This window comes from Rana temporaria, chromosome 8 (assembly GCF_905171775.1).
Source record: "Rana temporaria chromosome 8, aRanTem1.1, whole genome shotgun sequence".
Classification (NCBI taxonomy): Eukaryota; Metazoa; Chordata; class Amphibia; order Anura; family Ranidae; genus Rana; species Rana temporaria.
Window position 1 is genome coordinate 86421316 of NC_053496.1, and position 18433 is coordinate 86439748.

The 18433-nt window shown below is 46.2% G+C and overlaps 1 protein-coding gene across 4 annotated transcripts in view; it reads right to left on the minus strand.

The window, feature by feature from the left end:
• The window catches only part of PLCE1 (phospholipase C epsilon 1), a 509323-nt gene extending 493043 nt beyond the window's left edge, over nt 1–16280 (minus strand). For all 4 annotated transcript variants that reach the window (XM_040362142.1, XM_040362141.1, XM_040362145.1 and 1 more), the window contains exon 1: nt 16085–16280. The gene's annotated coding sequence lies outside the window, so the exon portion shown is untranslated. The remainder of the gene's footprint in view (nt 1–16084) is intronic.
• Nucleotides 16281–18433: the final 2153 nt, after the last annotated feature.

An 18433-nucleotide genomic window follows, 5' to 3' on the forward strand; every position in this document is an offset into this window, starting at 1 on the left:
GGCACTGTGATGGGGACACCTGATGTAAAGGGGCACTGTGATGGGGACACCTGATGTAAAGGGGCACTGTGATGGGGACACCTGATGTAAAGGGGCACTGTGATGGGGACACCTGATGTAAAGGGGCACTGTGATGGGGACACCTGATGTAAAGGGGCACTGTGATGGGGACACCTGATGTAAAGGGGCACTGTGATGGGGACACCTGATGTAAAGGGGCACTGTGATGGGGACACCTGATGTAAAGGGGCACTGTGATGGGGACACCTGATGTAAAGGGGCACTGTGATGGGGACACCTGGTGTAAAGGGGCACTGTGATGGGGACACCTGGTGTAAAGGGGCACTGTGATGGGGACACCTGGTGTAAAGGGGCACTGTGATGGGGACACCTGGTGTAAAGGGGCACTGTGATGGGGACACCTGGTGTAAAGGGGCACTGTGATGGGGACACCTGGTGTAAAGGGGCACTGTGATGGGGACACCTGGTGTAAAGGGGCACTGTGATGGGGACACCTGGGGTAAAGGGGCACTGTGATGGGGACACCTGGTGTAAAGGGGCACTGTGATGGGGACACCTGGTGTAAAGGGGCACTGTGATGGGGACACCTGGTGTAAAGGGGCACTGTGATGGGGACACCTGGTGTAAAGGGGCACTGTGATGGGGACACCTGGTGTAAAGGGGCACTGTGATGGGGACACCTGGTGTAAAGGGGCACTGTGATGGGGACACCTGGTGTAAAGGGGCACTGTGATGGGGACACCTGGTGTAAAGGGGCACTGTGATGGGGACACCTGATGTAAAGGGGCACTGTGATGGGGACACCTGATGTAAAGGGGCACTGTGATGGGGACACCTGATGTAAAGGGGCACTGTGATGGGGACACCTGATGTAATGGGGCACTGTGATGGGGACACCTGATGTAAAGGGGCACTGTGATGGGGACACCTGATGTAAAGGGGCACTGTGATGGGGACACCTGATGTAAAGGGGCACTGTGATGGGGACACCTGATGTAAAGGGGCACTGTGATGGGGACACCTGATGTAAAGGGGCACTGTGATGGGGACACCTGATGTAAAGGGGCACTGTGATGGGGACACCTGATGTAAAGGGGCACTGTGATGGGGACACCTGATGTAAAGGGGCACTGTGATGGGGACACCTGATGTAAAGGGGCACTGTGATGGGGACACCTGATGTAAAGGGGCACTGTGATGGGGACACCTGGTGTAAAGGGGCACTGTGATGGGGACACCTGGTGTAAAGGGGCACTGTGATGGGGACACCTGGTGTAAAGGGGCACTGTGATGGGGACACCTGGTGTAAAGGGGCACTGTGATGGGGACACCTGGTGTAAAGGGGCACTGTGATGGGGACACCTGGTGTAAAGGGGCACTGTGATGGGGACACCTGGTGTAAAGGGGCACTGTGATGGGGACACCTGGTGTAAAGGGGCACTGTGATGGGGACACCTGGTGTAAAGGGGCACTGTGATGGGGACACCTGGTGTAAAGGGGCACTGTGATGGGGACACCTGGTGTAAAGGGGCACTGTGATGGGGACACCTGATGTAAAGGGGCACTGTGATGGGGACACCTGATGTAAAGGGGCACTGTGATGGGGACACCTGATGTAAAGGGGCACTGTGATGGGGACACCTGATGTAATGGGGCACTGTGATGGGGACACCTGATGTAAAGGGGCACTGTGATGGGGACACCTGATGTAAAGGGGCACTGTGATGGGGACACCTGATGTAAAGGGGCACTGTGATGGGGACACCTGATGTAAAGGGGCACTGTGATGGGGACACCTGATGTAAAGGGGCACTGTGATGGGGACACCTGATGTAAAGGGGCACTGTGATGGGGACACCTGATGTAAAGGGGCACTGTGATGGGGACACCTGATGTAAAGGGGCACTGTGATGGGGACACCTGATGTAAAGGGGCACTGTGATGGGGACACCTGAAACTTGACAATAAATATTGTTAAAATTGTACATGTCTCATGTTTGAATAGAAATACGATTACAATCTGAAGAAACATTTTTTGGGCGATTTCCAGCACAGACAAAGATGCACCAGTCCTTAAAGAGTTAAAATGATTTGGACAAAAAACAAACTGAGTGGGTATTAGCCACACCAGTGAAATAGGACTTTGCTGGAGCGTTAGGTCTATGAAAGGTGAGCTAGTAAATTCACAGAGAATTTCTTATAGAAAAAATAACAATTTTATTTAAATATATAAAAACAATAAATAAAATCCATTGTTTGCCCTGATACAGTATAGATGCTATGATTGGTTAGATGGGGGTGGTGCTGGTCGCCAACATGTTTCGCATAAATTAGCGTCGTTGGGGCGCCGCATCCATCTATTTCATATCTTCATCTAATAATATGCAAAAAACAGAACAAATTATTTACATATATTGTTACAGGGCATAAAAACATTTCATAAATATTATTCTTGCATAGTATATATAAGCTCACCAAAAACTGTAAACTGTCAGGTCTGGTCTGTAAAGTGCACGCGGCATTTGGTGACCCCAAGGCGGCAAGTTACCGCCTTGGGGTCACCATATGCCGCGTGCACTTTACAGACCAGACCTGACAGTTTACAGTTTTTGGTGAGCTTATATATACACTATGCAAGAATAATATTACCATTTATGAAATGTTTTTATGCCCTGTAACAATATACTGTATGTAAATAATTTGTTCTGTTTTTTGCATATTATTCGATGAAGATATGAAATAGATGGATGCGACGACGCTAATTTACGCGAAACATGTTGGCGACCAGCACCACCCCCATCTAACCAATCATAGCATCTATACTGTATCAGGGCAAACAATGGATTGTATTTATTGTTTTTATGTATTTAAATAAAATTGTTATTTTTCTATAAGAAATTCTCTGTGAATTTACTAGCTCACCTTTTATAGACATAACGCTCCAGCAAAGTCCTATTTCACTGGTGTGGCTAATACCCACTCAGTTTGTTCTGTCCAAATGATTACAATCTTTCTCAGAGTCATAACACAGACTTGAGATTCGGACCTCGGCCCAAAGAAAATTTTGGCGACCGGACCTCCTTGAATTTTAATGAAGTATCCCTGGACTAGATTATATAGATTTGGCTACCAAACTGAAGCTGAACTCAAACTAAAACTTCAAAAGCAGTTACAGTAAACAGTTTTTTTTCCCTTTTGGGATAATGATTTTACATAAAATGAAAGCTAACCATTGGGCCCACCCGTCAGTCGTAAATGGTTTGTCTCAACCTTCTAACTGCTACTTTGTCTAAACCAGGGGTGTCAAACTGGCGGCCCTCCAGCTGTTGCAAAACTACAAGTCCCATGAGGCATTGCAAGGCTAACAGTTACAAGCATAATTCTAACAGGCAGAGGCATGATGGGACTTGTAGTTTCGGAACAGCTGGAGGGCCGCCAGTTTGACACCCCTGGTCTAAACAGACTGATATTATGAAATTGAAAAAAAAAAAAAAAAATACTTACTGGCTGGATCAACTGGTGAGAATAATGGAAAAAGACAAAAAATAAAACTGGTGAACTGCAATACAATACATTTTTGTTTGTGGGTAGAATGTTTTATTATTCATAACCCAGGGTCTACGAACATCCAACCTGTGACTTATACTGTACGATTAAGATAATATATTTTAACATTTTACTAACAAATATAACAACAACAACAACAATTTAAAGTGGTTGTAAACCCCACTTAAGGACTTTTACCTACAGGTAAGCCTATAATAAGGCTTACCTGTAGGTATAAAGAATATCTCCTAAACCTGTACGGTTTAGGAGATATTCCCCCCCGCAATGCGCCGCTGATTGCAGGGGCGCATGCGCAGCGGGGATCCTCGGCTAAGGGACCGGCAGCCGCCGGACCTTGCCGAATTGAAGTCTCCCACACACATGCGCGGGAGTGACGTCATCGCCGCTCCAGCCAATCACAGCGCTGGAGCGGCGATACCCGGAAGACACGCCGAGTCAAGATGACATCTCGCTCGGCGTGGACCAGGTAAGTTCCTCTCACCTCGTTCCGAGGTAAGTATTTCATAATGAGCTAATATGCTGTGCATACTAGCTCATTATGGCTTTTGCCTTTCAGGTGAAAAAATAAATAATCGCAGGTTTACAACCGCTTTAAGTTGGTCAAATTGGTTAACAAACATCGCATACTTGCAATATATATATATATAATACATAAATACTACCTATTACACACCAAAATGGTGATGCTTTCAGAAAGGAAAAGGTTGTGTCACTGCGTACATCCTGACATTAACAACGCTAGCTTAGAATGGCTGCATTTAGTGTGCATCCCATTTAAGTTAGTCATTAGCATTACCAGAATAAAAACAATAAATCTGGAAAATAGATAAACAGCATTCTTCTGTTTTTTTAGAGTTCATAAAATACATTAAACAACTCCCTTTTCTGTGTTTAAGTATGCATTAATGTATGTACTCACAGTACTGACTGTCAGCAATTTCTACAAACTGCTGTGAGCAGCTAGGCGCTATCACTGCTACAAGACCAGATCAGTCACATCACCCATTGTCAATTCTACACATTTACAAAAAGAGATGTTGGTGCAATCCAAGCAGAATCTAACCATATCTGAACGCCACAAACAAAGCGCTTTTCAATTCATTTTTAATATTCAAAGCAAACTCACCCACACATCCATCCATCCATGTCTTTATTTTGGTGAAAAACAACTTTGAAAAAAAACCTTGCTAGCATGACAAGCCCTCCTCGAACACTGAGGCCGCGTACACACGGTCAGTCCAAACCGATGAAAACAGACTGAGCCCTGGTTCACACTGGGTACGATTTGGAACGATTTGAGATGCGATTTGACATGTCAAATCGCATCTCAAATCGGCGGCAATTGTCGGCAATGGCACTGTCCTAATCAGTGCGACGCCGCATCTGCGATTTCAAAAAGTAGTTCCTGTACTACTTTTTGCGATTTCGGGCCGCGATTTACATTAAATTGCGGCCAAAATCGCGGCAAATCGCGGTAAAATCGCGCATTTTACCGCGATTTTGAATTCGCAGCAGTGTGAACCTAGGCTGAAGGACCTTTTCATCAGTCCAAACCGATCGTGTGTGCGCCCCATCGGTCAGTTATCCTTCGGTCAAAAATGTTAGAACTTTCTTTAAAATTGAACCGATGGACGCCTAACCGATAGGTCAAAACCGATGGTTAGTATGCAAAATAATTGGTTAAAAACCCACGCATGCTCAGAATCAAGTCGACGCATGCTTGGAAGCATTGAACTTCATTTTTCTCTGCACGTCGTTGTGTTTTACGTCACCGCGTTTGACTCGATCGTTTTTTTTAACTGATGGTGTGTAGGCAAATCAGACAGCTTCATCGGCTAACCGATGAAAACGGTCCTTAGGACCATTCTCATCGGATGGACTGATCGTGTGTACGCGGCCTTACAGGTCCCACGAGACTGCTGGACCATTTACACAGTGCAGCATGGCTCATGCATGTGCAGTGGGAAGAAGGCGGTAGAGCTGCAAGGAGTCACAGTAGGCTTCCCACACTAAATATGCTGGTGTCGGAGAGCCAAAGACAAGTAAAGAATCGGCCGGGAGAAAATGCTGTTGGATCCTAGGACAGGCAAGTGTCCTTTTAATGAAAGTCAAAAAGTTGATGTTTGAGAAAAAATTTGCTTTGTAGATGCAAAAAAAAGAAAAAAATACCACCTCCGTCATAAAAACTAGACCTAGAATGCAAGCATACAGAAAATACAAAAAAAAAATTCTACAAAATATGTGCTCATTCTTATGAATATGATAAATCTAAAAAAAAAAAAAAAGTGCTCTTCAAAATCTTTAATTTCTTCTATTTACCCACTAATAACTCAGAGGCATAGTTTTCATCTTGCTCTCTACATAACACATATGGCAGCAAAGGGGTTGGACCTTAATGCCCACACACAGCACATGTGTGTCCATGGGCAGCAGTGGTTTGTGTGCTGAGTATGCGCTCCCAGCATACAGTCGGAGCTGTCAAAAACAGCCCTTAATCTTTGGGAGCAGGTGGGATCAGTTGACAACTCTGACAGCCAATCCAGAAAAAGCAACAGGGGCTGGTTACATTAAGGAATTGTTTGAACTTGCTTCAAAATGTGGCTTCGGACATGCTTTTTTAAAGAGCCTTGAATGCCAATTAACCAACCTCCCACCCGGCCACTGTACATATACGGCTGGGTGGGCGCTTCCTCTTTCTAAACAGATGTTCAAGAACGTCCTTCAGAAGGAGGGGGAAAGCGCATGCCCGTGCTTGCTCAGCCGCGCGATCTCAATGCGCTCGTGTCACCCAGACGAGGCGCATCTCCGATCGACAGGAGGGCTCTGTGATTGGCCCTCCTGATGGCTGTTTCCAATCACAACCATCATGTCACGTAAATAGAGAGCCGGTTGCTAGGAGATCAGCACAGCTCTCCTCACAGGGAAGCTGACAGTGAGGAGAGGAGATCTGATCTCAGCAGCCGGCCGGTGATCAGCGAGTATGAGCTGTTTTTTACACACTGATCACTGGCCCAGTGTCCCCACACAATGTCCCCAAAACACTGTCAGCACACACATCCCCACACAGTAAAAACACCTGTCCCCCACAATACCACCAAAAGAAAGCTCTATTTCTGTGAACAAAATTATAAAACATTTATTTGGGTACAGTGTTGGATGACTGCGCAATTTTAATTTAAAGTGCGAGAGTGCTGAAAGCTGAAAATTGGCCTGGGAAGGAAAGGGGTGAAAGTGCCCAGTATTGAAGTGGTTAAACGCTTTTCACTAAATAAAATGGTAAGCTTACAGTCCTGTTTACACGTTGTATTTGCTTTGCTTCAAACAATTATACCCCCATGTCGCTTTTTTTGTCTCCAAAGCCTCCATAGAAGTATATGACAAAGCTAACTAACAGCGCCTGCAGCTTTTGAGGGGCTGTTATTCAGTTAGCTTTGCTTTGTTTGTAGGTATTGCAAGTATAAGATATCCTAGGATCAGTGGCGTATCATCTATGTGTGCAGGGTGTTAACTGCACATGGGCCCCCGAGAGGGGGGGACACTCTGAGATCCACACTGTACACATGAATTATTCTCCCTTGATCGGAACGAAAATCAGTGCGGGGGGGGGGGGGGGGACAGTTGTGAGCACCAATCTCCCTGCATGGCTTTTCAAACAGTCGCTTTGTCTCGTCTCCCTCCAGCGGCTGTCAGCTGAAATGCCATTCAGGGCGATCGGTGCTCGCACTGTACCGCTGCCACATCGATTATCCCCCAATATCCGCCATGTCCTCCTCCTCCAGCCCTGTGTTCTCTGGCCCCCTGTCCTCCCCTGGGCCGACTCCTTCCTTTTCTGAATTGGACACAGAGAGCGATCGCTACCGAACGCTCTCTATGGCCTGTAATAACTGAGCAGAGTAACCTGTGTGTTACTCTGCTTCAGTTTATGAATGATCAGGAGCCGTCTTCTGTCCTTTCATCTTCAATGCTGAGAAAGAGACTGGGGAATCTGTGTCCTCAGCCTCTTTCTCTGTCTCAAAGGGGAGATGTCAGGGGTCCATTTAGACCCCTGACATGTCACCAAAGCCCTCCAACTGATATAATATTTTATATTTTTTTAATCCAATAAATATAACAAGAAAATTGAAAAAGAATTATAAAAAATAAAAATGGGTAACAAAGAATATAAAATAAAAAACTACGAAACACCACCACCCGCCCTACCAACACTGTCCACAGTCCCAACCCCCTCCACCCAAAAAACATTGTAAAAAAAAAAAAGAATAAATAAAAATGAAAAACCTATTGACACCATCCACTGCTCTACTGACACTGCCCACTGCCCCATAAATCCCCCTACCACCCCTTCCCCAGAAGCACTGTAAAAAAACTAAAAAAAAAAGATCTTGGGTCTTCTAGCAGGACAATGACCCCAAATTATTTTTTCCAAAGGGTGTGCAACCAAATATTAGGTTAAAGCAGGAGTTCACCCAATTAGTTTTTTTTTTCTCTTTTCCCCTTAGATGAATGCTCGTTTTGTGAAGGGGAATCGGCTAGTTGTTTTAAAATATGATCCGTACTTACCGTTTACGAGATGCATCTTCTCCGTCGCTTCCGGGTATGGGTCTTCGGGAGCGGGCGTTCCTTCTTGATTGACAGTCTTCCGAGAGGCTTCCGACGGTCACATCCATCGTGTCACGATTTTCCGAAAGAAGCCGAACGTCGGTGCGCAGGCGCAGTATAGAGCCACACCGACATTCGGCTTCTTTCGGCTACGAGTGACGCGATGGATGCGACCGTCGGAAGCCTCTCGGAAGACTGTCAATCAAGAAGGAACGCCCAGTCCCGCAGCCCATATCCGATGCATCTCGTAAACGGTAAGTACGGATCATATTTTAAAACAACTAGCCGATTCCCCTAGACAAAACGAGCATTCATCTAAGGGGAAAATGTGTTCTCTATGGGTGAACCTCCGCTTTAAGGTTGCCAAGAATTTTGACTTGACTATTATTGGAGTTTTGTGTGACATTATGTCCAATTAGCTTTTTTTCCTCCCTTTTTTTTGTTTTGTTCCAATACACACAAAGGGAATAAACATGTGTTACTGCAATACTTTTCTGTGAGAAATATTTGATTTTCTGGAAAAATTTCTGGGGTGCCAACAATTTTGGCCATGACTGTAGGATACATAAGGGTTTACAACCCCGTTAACAGCAACAACAAACAAAAAAAAACAACCAATGTTTTTGATAACAAATCTGTTTTAATTAACCACCACAGTGGCTCTTGTACACTATACACTAAACATTTGGATCACAGAAAGTAAGAAGATACTTTTTGAAAAATGGTTGGTAGTTTTGAAATGGCCATAAAGTAACAATGTCAATGCTGACAAAGACACAAAGTTACATTGTACTTAGTCATAGGAATAGATAGGACAAGGGCTCTGCAATATAACATACACTGAAGGAATGGATTACATAGAAAATTGGCAAATTATTAAATTGCTAAAGACAAATAAGGCTGGCCATGCACAAGTCATGTTCTTTTGTTCAACACGCTGGCTGAACAAAAGAAAACGACTCGATGCTCCCACCCACACACTTGATGTAGATGGAGAAATCCCTCCTGCTGAGCCTTTGTATTGTGACAGCGGGGAGATTCCCCGTCGCTAGAATACACTCATCAGCATCGACAGCTATAGCCAGTGGCTGCGATAGATCGACTTGTGCACAACCAGCCTGTTGGGAAATTTCCTGTCGATCAGCCCCACCAGCTATAGATGGAGTTGTGTACAACCAGCCTGCCCAAACATGGATCGAAATTCAATTGGTCCCTGCTGAACTGGCTGAATTCCGATCCGTGTATGGCAGGTCTAAACAAGAAGTGGTTTTAAAAGCTTAGAGACACACAATGCTACTGAATGTTATATATTTTAGAACACCCTTCTAAAAAGCCAGACCAAAATCACTCTGTCTTTAAGTAGCAGCTTTAGCCTAAAAAAATAAATGTAATTTAGTGAAAATCTGTACAAACTGGAGCAAAGAAATAGGACCAAGTAAAAAGTTGCCAGAATTGGTTGCTAAATAGAACAGCTGCATTTCTGATCCAGACATCATAAATCAGACCCATTGTCCCTCCTCATCTTTGAAGCTCTTGTAGCAGACGCTGAATCTTACGTGTATGCATTGACGATGTTCAGTAACAATTCCAGATTTTGCAAATCGCTCTCTTTGAACTCTTTTTTTAATGTTAAAAGGAATATCAAACGGAAAGACACATACAGTGTTCCAATAGCTTAAACCATTAAGTCATGGACTCAGAACAACTGATGTGTATACTTATTCTAGGTCAATAACCCAAAAACTGTTGCAGTATTACCATGACAGTCAGACAACTGGCTTTTTAAGGCTAGTATTGGCAGTCTATACTTTTTTTTATCTCAGAGAAGGTTTCTCTAAAGTGTATAAAAAGCCCATTTTGAGGTAAAGTGTGGAAAGGTTTTAGACCCTTTGTCAGGTTTTTATACCCGAGTGTCCCTGCTGGTCATCCTGGTCACTCTTGCAAATAGGACTGTTAGTGAGGGTTAATCTAGCATTCTGAGTTGTCACTTGAACCAGAATTGTGGGGAGATCTTCCACTAGAGTCTACGAGAGTATTATGTAGAGATTTTCTCCTACTTCCTGCTTTATCTCAAAACAGCAAGTGAAAGAAAATCTCCCCTATGGGGGAAAAGAAAAAAATGTCAGTATTGTAATCACCTCCTACTCTATCCAAAACTAAAAAAGTTTGGCCTTAAGATACACTTTACTTTAACCACTTAAAGTGGTTGTAAAGTCTGAAGGTGTTTTATCTTAATGTGTTCTATGCATTGAGATAAAAAAGCCTTCTGTGTGCAACAGCCCCTCTTAAAGCGGGAGTTCACCCTAAAAAAAAAATTTAACCTTAGATTGATGCTCATTTTGTCAAGGGGAATCGGCTATTTTTTTTTTAAATCGAAGCTGTACTTACCGTTTTAGAGAGCGATCTTCTCCGCCACTTCCGGGTATGGTCTTCGGGACTGGGCGTTCCTATTTTGATTGACAGTCTTCCGACAGGCTTCCGACGGACGCATCCATCGCGTCACGAGTAGCCTAAAGAAGCCGAACGTCGGTGCGGCTCTATACGGTGCCTGCGCACCGACGTTCGGCTACTTTCGGAAAATCGTGACGCGATGGATGCGTCGGTCGGAGGAATGTCAATCAACTAGGAACGCCCAGACCCGCAAGAATCATACCCGGAAGCCGAGGGATGAAACGGCGATAACGAGGTATGTATGGAAAAAAAAAAAAAAAAACACAGCATACCCGCAGTGTAATCAGTCTTCTCAATGTATTGAATTTTTTTTAGGGTGAACCTCCACTTTAATACTTACTTGGGCCCCCTCTCTATCTAGCAATGTTGTAGGATTGCATTGGCTGCCCAGAACTCACTTCCTCATTGGCTGAGACAGCAGAGTGATGCCATTCCCCCCTGCTGCTGTCAATTAGTCAGTCAGTCAGCCAAGGAGGCGATAAAGGGGGTGGAGCTGGGCGGTGCCGCAGCTCTGTGTCTGAATGGATACACAGAGCTACAGCTGGGCTCGGGTGCCTCCATAGCAAGCTCCTTGCTGTGGGGTCACTTAACAGAAGGGAGGTGCCAGGAGACCCGAGAACAGGAGGATCCAGGCTCCTCTGTGCAAATCTACTGCACAAGACAGGCATGTTTAACATGTTTATTATTTTTAACAAAAAAATAAGCTTTACAATCACTTTAAACTCTGGGTGCCACTTTAAAGAAAAGCCTAGTCGCAATGGCTATTGAGGGTCCCTGTAAGTTGGGGGTCCCAGAGCATCAATGCAGAGGGACTACTTGTAAATTTGTAGTAGTAAGCAAGAGCCACATTAGTTGACTCTGTAGTGCTGGCTCCTGTCCCATGCGTAGTGATACCAACTGCACTCCACCTCTTATCCCTACAAGTGTTCTCCAGAGTGGTGCCAGCAGCAGGAAAGAAGAGATCTTCAGGTCAGTGTGAAGCAATACACTGGACATACTAGTATAGGGCTTATTTCACACTAATGTGCTGCAGTTTCCCCACACCACGTTCCTGCTGGTTTGCTGCGTTTAGCCATAGGGGCTCATTCACAAGTGCAGCAAACACTGCTGCTCCTCTCAAAAAAGCAATCACAGTCTGTTTGACAGGTGATATGTTGCCTCCTCACCACCTAAATTTAAATACATGATTGCTGTGCAATGCATGCAATTGCGACATGGTAGTATGGCAATTAGAGGTTTAAATCAGGTGTGAGGAGGCAAAACTGGGAGACGCTGTGCACAGTGATATTTTACTTTCTTCCATTTCGTTCAGGTAGATCTCCACCTCTTAGCGCTGGGTTCAGACCTATGCGAATTGGATGCGGTTTCCCAGCATCCAATTTGCATAGCAGGAGAATGTGACTGGCTCTTTATGGAGCCGGTTCACCTATCTCTGCAGCAGGTCCTGTGCGATTTGCTGGAAAAATGTGTGCCTTTTTTAGTCTGTTTCAGGTCCAAATTCAGCCCAAAATTCTGTCTGAAATCGCACCTGAAATCTTGAACCAGCACGCACCGGACCCCTGCTGTGTGACGGATCTGGCGATGGTGTGAACCCAGCCTTAAGGTAGCCTAAGGGCAGGGGGCTTATCGGAATCTGGAAGCCCCTCTTAACAAGAGGACCTGCCGGCACGTCCATGCCTAGACGTGGGTCGGGGGACTGATCGGGACCCCCCCCCCCCGGTACATGCGGCGGTCGGTAATCGTCTGGGAGCGATCCGGGATGAGGGGGCAGCTATTCGTTTCTAGCCACCTCCTCGCGATCGCTCCCAGCGAATCATCTGCCGCCTCTGCCTGCCCTGCCTGTGTAAGTGTAAACACAGGCAGGGGGAAGTGATGTCATCTCTCCTTGTGGCGGTCTTTTCGACCGACGCTGAGGAGAGAGAAGACATCAGAACTGTGAGTTGCACTTAACAGTACACTGACACAGTCACACATAGGCACACAACCCCCCCAATCACCCCCCCCCCCAGCCCCCTGTCACAGTGTCACTGATTGCAGTGATCATTTATTTTCTGATCACTGCATTTAGTGTCATTTGTGACAGAAAAAAGTGTTAGGGCAGTTAGCTTTAGGCCCCTTTAGGTCCAGGATAGCCCCCTACCCCCCCCCTAATAAAGGTTTAACCCCTTGATCACCGCCCTAGTTAAAAGCTGTGTAAATTCCAGAAAATGTACCCTAGTTTGTAGACGCTATAACTTTTGCGAAAACCAATACATATACGCTTATTGCGTTTTTGACACCAAGACATCTGGCTGAATAAATTTTGGCCTAAATGTTTGACTAAAATTTAGTTTATTCGATATTTTTTACTTTTTGTTATAAGAAAAATAAATTTTTTTCAAAATTTATGGTCTTTTTCTGTTTATATCGCAAAAAATTAAAATCGCAGAGGCAATCAAATACCATCAAAAGAAAGCTCTATTTGTGGGAAGAAAAGGACGTAAATTTCATTTCGGTACAACATTGCATGACTGCGCAGTCATGCAATGCGACTCCCAAACAACATTGACGTCCTTTTTTCCCCACAAATAGAGCTTTCTTTTGGTGGTTTTGGATCACCTCTGCGGTTTTTATTTTTGCGCTATAAACAAAAATAGAGCTACAATTTTGAAAAAAATCAATATTTTTTACTTTTTGCTATAATAAATATCCCCCAAAAATATATAAAAAAAAAAAAAATTTCCTCAGTTTAGGCCGATGCGTATTCTTCTACATATTTTTGCGCAAAAGTTATAGTGTCTACAAAATAGGGGATAGTTTTATGGCATTTTTATTAATATTTTTTTTTTTTACTACTACTGGCGCCGATCAGCGATTTTTATCGTGACTGCAACATTATGGCGGACACATCGGACACTTTTGACACATTTTTGGGACCATTGTCATTTTTACAATGATCAGTGCTATAAAAATGCACTGGTACTGTGAAAATGACAATGGCAGTAAAGGGGTTAACCTCTAGGGGGCACTGTATGGGGTTAAGTGTTCCCTAGTGTGTGATTCTTACTGTAGGGGGGCGTGGCTGGGCGTGTGACGTTACTGATCGTCGTTCCCTATGACAGGGAACAGACGATCACTGGCAAGCCACTAGGAAGAACGGGGAAAGGTTTGTTTACACTTACCTCTCCCCATTCTTCAGCTCTGTGACCCGGGCGCGGTCAGGGAGCTTTGGACCAGGTCGCGAGTGCGCCGGGGGTGGCACACTCGCGAACCCATGGCTGGGTTTTTAAAGGGGACGTACTTGTACACCCTTGTGCCCAGCCGTGCCATTCTGTCGACGTATATTGTCGTGCGGCGGTCCCCAAGTGGTTAATAAACACCTGTGCATGAAGCCACACAGATGTCTTTCAAGTCTGACCTGAAGTCACAATGAAACGCAGCTTTGAAATTGTGCGATTTATGAAGTTGCGCTATTTGAAAGTCTGAAGTTATAAGATGTAGGGCAGAGTCGTCTCCACAAAGAAAACCAAAAAAAAAAAACTCCTCCCACCAGCCCTGGAATTTATAAAAATTTGTGAACTTGTACTTGAAATTGGTGCGTGTTGTGCCACTTTAAGAGCCGGTACATATAGGGGGGACACGACTCTGGCTGCGACTTTGCGAGGCGACCTGAAAACGATCTGAGCACGCACCACAGCGCGACATTGGGGCGACTTATAAGGTGACTTCAAGACACCTCCAGGACAGGAGGCTTTCCAGTGGGAGTTCGCCTGAGAAATGTATGTTCTCTTTCTGTATTGTTACTTCTTTGGGTACAAGTCGCCTAGAAGTCGGATTGAAGTAGTACAGGAACCTTTTCTGAAGTCGGAGTGACTTCAGTAGTGTACATTAAGATGGCTCCATTCACTTCAATTGCTTTTCTCAACAGCGTAACTCAGAGCGACTTCAAGTCGGATCCCAAGTCGCCCCTGTGTGAAGCGGCTCTTAGGATGCATGCGAGACACTTTTGCAAAAATCTGTCTCTGTACGCCAAAAGAACAAATTATTTCCACTTTTGTAGGATATGAGCAGCAGCAGGAGGGGGTCCCAGTGTGTATGTGTGGGAGGAAGGGGGTCCCTGTGTGGGAGGAGGGGTACAGGACGAGGTCCCTGTGTGAAAGGAGGGGTACAGGACGAGGTCGCTGTGTGGGAAAAGGGGGTACGGGACGAGGACGCTGTGTGGGAAAAGGGGGTACGGGACGAGGTCCCTGTGTGGGATGAGGTCCCTGTGTAGGAGGGGGGGTACAGGAGGAGGTCCCTGTGTGAAAGGGGATATGGGCAGGGTCCCTGTGTGGGAGGAAGATACGGGAGGGGGGTCCCTGTGTGGGAGGAAGATACGGGAGGTGGGGTCCCTGTGTGGGAGGAAGATACGGGAGGGGGGGTCCCTGTGTGGGAGGAAGATACGGGAGGGGGGTCCCTGTGTGGGAGGGGGATATGGGAGAGGGTCCCTGTGTGTGAAGGGTGCAGGAGGGGATCCCTGTGTGGAAGAGGGGTGCAGGAGGGGATCCCTGTGTGGGAGAGGGGTGCAAGAGGGGATCCCTGTGTGGGAGAGGGGTGCAAGAGGGGATCCCTGTGTGGGAGAGGGGTGCAAGAGGGGATCCCTGTGTGGGAGAGGGGTGCAAGAGGGGATCCCTGTGTGGGAGAGGGGTCCCTGTGTGAGAGGGAGATATGGGAGGGGGTCAATGTGTGGGAGAGGGGCACAGGAGGGGGTCCCTGTGTGTGAGGGGTGCAGGAGGGCATCTGTGTGGGAGAGGGGGATATGGGAGGGGGTCCCTGTGTGGGAGGGGGGTACAGGAGGGAGCCCTTGTATGGGAGGGTGTCCCTGTGACCGATGTGGTGATTGACAATTCTTCCGGTGGGTTCCCCCATCCCAGTATATGTGTAATGTGAGAGATCCAGCCATGGATGATTGTTCCATCAGAAAGAATTATCTCACATGAGGAGGTCCCTGTGACCAATTCTGACCATCACCTGCCTCTGTCCAAAAACCATCACCTCTACAGACCTCCCCCATGTGCTGTGCCTTCTCTGTCAGTCCAGAGGCTGGTCACTCACCGACCAGGTTTAACCATTTCCAGCACTTTTTAATTACAAAAAAAAAAAAAGCCAAAAAAAAAGTTCAACGCAACCCACCAACCCCAACAAACAGGGATGAAGATATCACACACAAGTTACTGAGGGCACAACACCTTCATACAACTTCTTTTGGGGCTGAAATTAGCTGGAACATTTCACAAGTGAGCCCAGGACAACATTCTGCATGGATGGGACTAGGCTGAGGTCCTCCTCTCTCCGCATTTACTGGACAGCTCAGCACGAGACGTCTCACACTGGTGAGATGGTGATTGTCCAGCTACAATAAAGTACACTCAGCCCGCATAATAAAGAGACATGTAGGGAGAGGGAGTCCCCTAGGCTCTGCACTCACCCAGCGGTCGGTAGCTCGGTGTCCCCTCAGCTCGCACGGCAGGCTCTATGCACCGGCTCCGCGCCGCCCGCACTCCGGACAGGTCACGTGCTCGGCCGGCAGAGGGGGAGAGCCCGGGGATGGGTGTCTGCACTGAGCTGACTGGCGCGCTTCTCCCCCCTCACAGCACAGAGCCGCCCTGCTACAGCTCAACACACACAGCAATCCACACATTCACTTTCTACAGACACTTACCTGACAGGACTTCTACCTAATCCACAGACACCTACCAGACAGGACTTCTACCTAATTCACAGTCACATCCCACAGACACTTACCTGACAGGACTTCTACCTAATCCACAGACACCTACCAGACAGGACTTCTACCTAATTCACAGTCCAGGGACACTTACCCGACAGGACTTCTACCTAATCCACAGTCACATTCCACAGACACTTACCTGACAGGACTTCTACATAATCCACAGACACTTACTTTACATGACTACTACCTAATCCACACTTACTTTACAGGACTACTACCTAATCCACAGACACTTACCTGACAGGACTTCTACCTAATTCACAGTCCACAGACACTTACCTTAGAGGACTTCTACCTAATCCACAGACACTTATCGGACAGGACTTCTACCTAATCCACAGTCACATTCCACGGACACTTATTTGACAGGACTTCTACCTAATCCACAGTCACATTCCACAGACACTTACCTGACAGGACTTCTACATAATCCACAGGCACTTACTTTACATGACTACTACCTAATCCACACTTACTTTACAGGACTACTACCTAATCCACAGACACTTACCTGACAGGACTTCTACCTAATTCACAGTCCACAGACACTTACCTTAGAGGACTTCTACCTAATCCACAGACACTTATCGGACAGGACTTCTACCTAATCCACAGTCACATTCCACGGACACTTATTTGACAGGACTTCTACCTAATCCACAGACACATTCCACAGACACTTACCTGACAGGACTTCTACCTAATTCACAGTCCACAGACACTTACCTTACTTGACTTCTACCTAATCCACAGTCACATTCCATAGACATTTACCTGAGAGAATTTATCTCTGATCCAGATGCCACAGTCACATTCCACATAGACATACCTGAGAGGACTTTTCCATGATCCACAGTCACATCTCCATCACCAGACTTACCTGAGACTTGTCCTATACAGGTCCCTGATCCACAATTACATCCCTCTATATACAGTACCCGAGAGGACTTGTCCTATACACTTCCTTGATACACAGTCACATCTCCCATCATTAAATCTACCTGACAAGGACTACATTTCACTGATCCAAAAATCACATCCTATACACAAGCAGAATGTTGAACAACAATGTGTACAAAAACTCTCAGAACATTCAAATGTAGTTTAACAAAATTCCACAAGTAGCTTTACCTGAGAGGACTCATCCCATACGTGTCCCTCATCCACAATTACATACCCCATAACCAGACTTACCTGAGAGGACTCATCCCATACGTGTCCCTCATCCACAATCACATACCCCATCACCAGACTTACCTGAGAGGACTCATCCCATACGTGTCCCTCATCCACAATCACATACCCCATCACCAGACTTACCTGAGAGGACTCATCCCATACGCGTCCCTCATCCATAATCACATACCCCATCACCAGACTTACCTGAGAGGACTCATCCCATACGCGTCCCTCATTCATAATCACATACCCCATCACCAGACTTACCTGAGAGGACTCATCCCATATGTGTCCCTCATCCACAATCACATACCCCATCACCAGACGTACCTGAGAGGACTCATCCCATATGTGTCCCTCATCCACAATCACATACCCCATCACCAGACTTACCTGAGAGGACTCATCCCATACGTGTCCCTCATCCACAATCACATACCCCATTACCAGACTTACCGGAGAGGACTCATCCCATACGTGTCCCTCATCCACAATCACATACCCCATTACCAGACTTATCTGAGAGGACTCATCCCATACGTGTCCCTCATCCACAATCACATACCCCATCACCAGACTTACCTGATAGGACTCATCCCATACGTGTCCCTCATCCACAATCACATACCCCATCACCAGACTTACCTGAGAGGACTCATCCCATACGCGTCCCTCATCCATAATCACATACCCCATCACCAGACTTACCTGAGAGGACTCATCCCATACGCGTCCCTTATCCATAATCACATACCCCATCACCAGACTTACCTGAGAGGACTCATCCCATATGTGTCCCTCATCCACAATCACATACCCCATTACCAGACTTACTTGAGAGGACTCATCCCATACATGTCCCTC